Source organism: Triticum urartu, chromosome 6A (genome assembly GCF_056163025.1).
Source record: "Triticum urartu cultivar PI428250 chromosome 6A, HENAU_Tu73, whole genome shotgun sequence".
NCBI classification, from domain to species: domain Eukaryota; kingdom Viridiplantae; phylum Streptophyta; class Magnoliopsida; order Poales; family Poaceae; genus Triticum; species Triticum urartu.
The window spans coordinates 309,192,540-309,197,161 of NC_141878.1; the positions used below are offsets into that span (position 1 = coordinate 309,192,540).

At 38.7% G+C, this 4,622-nt stretch overlaps 1 long non-coding RNA gene across 1 annotated transcript; it reads left to right on the plus strand.

Annotated features, from left to right (window-relative positions):
• The first annotated feature begins 2,732 nt into the window (after positions 1-2,732).
• LOC125517508 (uncharacterized) lies at positions 2,733-4,193 on the plus strand. Its single transcript, XR_007287654.2, has 2 exons — positions 2,733-3,658; positions 3,744-4,193. It is a non-coding gene; the product is annotated as an uncharacterized LOC125517508 (long non-coding RNA).
• Positions 4,194-4,622: the final 429 nt, after the last annotated feature.

Here is a 4,622-nt window from a genome sequence, read left to right on the forward strand (position 1 = left end):
GACTGACACTGTGACTCACACGGGAGTTATTTACATATAATCACACATATTAACACAAGTCTCTACAACCCAGCCCTTGGCATTTCAGCGCACAGTATAAGTGTAGCAGGAGAGAAAATTACTAATATTTAGGTACAGAGAAAATACATGTTATTTTTTAGGGACGGTAGCAGGAGATTTTTTTGGTGTAGCAGGATATTTAGGTACAGAGAAAATACATATAGGTCACACATGTTAATATATGACAGAGAGAAAATAATTTCAATTTTTTTGGTGTAGCAGGAGATTCGAGTCTAAGATGTACTCCCTACTACCAAAATTACTAATATTTAGGTACATAGATAATACATGTTATTTTTTAGGGACGGTACATGTCATGTTAGAGCCGTGCAAGCTAACAAACCAACTAGCAGTAGGGCAGCGCTATTTCTCGTTGTTCAGCGAGTCGCATATACTCGCTAAAGCCAGCGAGCGTATGGGCCAGCCCACGTGCGCATGTAAGCAGCTGTTGTTTCCTCTTTCTTTTTTGCATGTTTTTCTTTTTTGCTTTATTTCTTACTTTTGTTTATACTTTAAAATATTCTAAATACATATATTGCAAAAACACTCTCCCAAAAAACACACTAGAAATGTTGAACAAGAATTTGAATATTTTTTTGAATAACTATTAGACATCTTGTACACATATTTAAAAAATGTTGAATAAGTACTAAAAATATTGAACAGGTACATGAAATTTTTGAAAAAGTACTTAAAAATGTTAAACGAGTATTTGGAAAATGTTCACGTATTTGGAAAAATGTAGAACAAATATTTGAAAATATGTTGAACAAAGTATTTTTTTAAATGTTCATCATATATAAAAAAGTGTTGAACAAGTATTTTTTAAAAAATAAAATTGGTGTGTATTTTTTATATTTCATTATATTTTAGCTTGAAGAGGTAAACATGAACTCTTTGTAAATTTGTGAGGATTTGAAAAAAAATGAAATATAAAAGTAATTATGTATCTTTATTCCGGACCACAAGCACGCACAATTATTGTGTATCATGATTGTATTTCTAAACTACAAACTATTATAAAAACGATAACATGTGCAGTGTGTTTTTATTAAATGGCTACATTTTTTGCCCAATTATATGATCAACTACTGGTTTTCCTACAATTCGTTTTCAAATTCATTTTCTTTTTCTTTTGGCTTTTCCCATTGAAAAATAAATGTAAGAGAAGTTCAAAATAATTGCTAATACACAAATATTGTGTATTTGAGTACTTATTATATTTCATTATATAGTTATCTTGAAGAGCTAAACAAAACTGTTTAAAAACTTCTGTAAATTTTGAAAGTTACATATATTCACTCATGCCACAAGCACCCACAATTATTGTGTATATTCATTGTATTTTTTAAAAACAAATACACAATTATTGAAAAATAGTTTGCATATAAAATATTGTTTGTAATAATAATAATTTTTAGAAATGTATTAAAAATATTTGAACATTTTCTAGAAGCACATTGAATTTTTTGGAAATACACGTTGTCAATTATTTGAAAGCATGATTTTATTTTCAAAAGTAAGCCCACAATTTTCTAAAACACGTGATTTTTCCAAAATCATTTTTGAATTCTTTTTTCAAATGCACGAACGCTTTTTTGGTTGTCTTAGTTAAATGTTGTGGCCTAGCTCTTGTTGAACTAAAAAAGGCTACCAGTCCAGACTCGATCCCTCGACCTCGCATGTCCGAAACTAGGTGCTTACCATTTTGATATAGCTCAAATGTTATTTATATATGTTTTTCTCCTTACTAAAAATGGTAACGAAGTCTGGAAAACATGAAACTTGGCATGGTGCCCTCATACGACACATGGAGGTCGTGGTGAAAATTTGAGAGGTTTTCACAAAAGTTGTGACGTATGGTGCTTAGAAACCGGACAATCTTCGGAAAATAATTTAGGTTCAAAGAGATAACGGGTGAGGTTTGGAGGCAAAGAAACCGCTGCATCATCAGTTGGCCTTGAATTTTTTCTGTACTCAGCATACACCATTACATGATCCATGTCAAAAATTTAGCATTTTTCAGTGTAAGTTTTCTCTATGTAAGTCAATTAGTGCATTTGTAGGCATTTAATGAATAGAATTCAATTTTCAAATACAATTGAATGAAAAAGTTGGTGCCAATTATTTGAAAAATCATATTTGTGTTCTTGAGTCTATGTTTTGGCCCAATCCCAGAAAATGAAGGAATTCGAAACACGAGGGTGCCACGTCTTAACCCTGAACATGGAGTTTATTGTTTTCATAATTTTGGAAAATACAAATGAAGTCTGAAAAATATTGGGCATGGTGCCCTCATTCATATAACCTCCAGAGTTTGTAGTAAAATGTTGAGAAGGTTTCATAAAAATTATGACATGCACTACATGAAAGCCGAAACATCTTTGATGAAAACGCATGGTTTCGACAAGGAACGATTTGGGTTTGATGGCAAAGTATTAGTTGCTTCCTTGTTTGTCAATAAATTTTTTTCTACACTCAAATATAAACCACTAAGAATATATCATTTCTACAGGAAAATGGCCCAGCAATGTTTTCAACCTTACTTGATATATATGTAGGTCAAACTGGAATTAATTTCAATGGACACACGGAAATTCATTTTATGGAATATCCTAGAAAACAACTTGCATGTAGAATCTTACAGTAAAATTTTATTGTGATATATATTATAATTCTTTTTCCAAGTTACTCAACAAGGTTCCCTTATTTGGTTATTTGAATAATAAAAAGAACTGAATTCTGCACTGGCCTCACTATCAATAGAGGCCCACTTAGGTTTGCAGCCGAAGTGGCAATCCAGCGTGAGGCCAAAGCTGCGCTGTGATTGGTTGATCTAAGCGTCCCACGGATCGCAGATCCATGCCGTCTATACCCCTGAGATCCAACGGCAAGGAAACCTCCCCCTCTTTCTTGTGTTTCCTTCCGTCCACCCACGAGACGCACTCTTCTATTCCACTTGGAGGAAGTGGATCTCGGTTAGCCTCTTCCAGATCCCCCATCCTCCACTCTCCCCATCCATGGTCGCCGCCACTGCACGAAAAAGGCTGGCGGCCACCGCAACGTCGCCATCCACGGCCATCTGCCGCCGCAACCACGGCCATCCACTCTCCCCATCCATGGTCGCCGCCACTGCACGAAAAAGGCTGGCGGCCACCGCAACGTCGCCATCCACGGCCATCTGCCGCCGCAACAATAGTCTCATCCCTTAGGCGGGGACTGCCCTGAAGGCGGACCTTTGTGCAGCGTCGCCTCTGTGGATGGTGGCCATCTTGTTGCAAGGGGATAACAGGTCCCTCGTGTGTGTTCCAAAGCTGGATGGGCCTGGCGCAATGAGTACGGACGTGCTCGAGGTGGAGTTTCGCCGCATCGGACGGGCGGGATCTCATCCTCTCTTGTTTTGAGGGAGATCTCATCCTCGATGCACTGTGTGGAGGCCAGGGGCTGCGTGCCTGCGAAGATCTACTAACGGGCCCATGCATCTGGGCTGCTATGCCATACTAAGCCTGGTGCCATCCATTTGTCTCCACTGGTGACACTTCCGTCGCCTTGTCATATTCACCGACCTCGGCAGGCTGTGAGCCACATGTACCACCAGGTCCCTCTCCCACTGTTGCTTTTGATTTTGCCATCACATTCTTTTCTGATATTCCAAGACATTCTTATGGTTTCTCGACACGCAGGTAGTTTATGTTCCATGGAGTCTTCATCAATACAGAGAAGTTGACGTTCAGGAGCATTGGTCTTGGTGATATGGTTGCGAAAATGGTCTCTCCCTCTAATGACTTTGGTGTGTACGGCCAGATCTATGGCCACAAAGGAACGGGGATGAACCTGTTTGATGTATGACGAGCGCCACCAGTGCTTGAGGAGTTGGAGAGTAGCTTAGTGTTTCGTCCGATGTTTGTAATTTCTAAGTTTTTAGCGATCTTTTTTAGCATTCTAGACAGACCACAGTTGCCGGCCAAAATTCTACACAGTAGCATCCGGTTGGATTAGCTATCGGGCGAGTGTTGTTCAGCCGAACATCGTCCATAAGTACTTTTGATCTTTTTTTCTGTACATGTGTATTTCCCGGGGCTTTTATGTAACAATTATTTATTTAATAAATAAAGATACATTTTTTGACAAAACATATCGCTTGGAGTGAATTAGTGGGCCTTAGATGGACCATAATTTAATGGGCCAAACTTTTAATTGGGCTGATACTATATGGGACCCCACTACTAGACCTAGTTGAAATTTAGTGGGTCAAGATTTTAAATGGGCTAATTACTACATGGATTGCCATGTCAGATCCATGTCAAATGATGACATGGCAAACATGTTAACGCCGTTAACAAGCCTGTTCATTAAGCACGACGGAAGTAAATCCATGACAGCCAAGGATCGTCAATGATGGTACCAGGTCAAATTATGCTGCGATATAGATGACGGATTTCATGTCCGTCATGAACGATCATGCATGACAGTGTTTCACCGCTCCATGACAGATTAGAACCGTCATGTATCAGCAGATTTCTTGTAGTGGCGGCGGCGGTGCGGCGAGCGGGCGGCGGCGG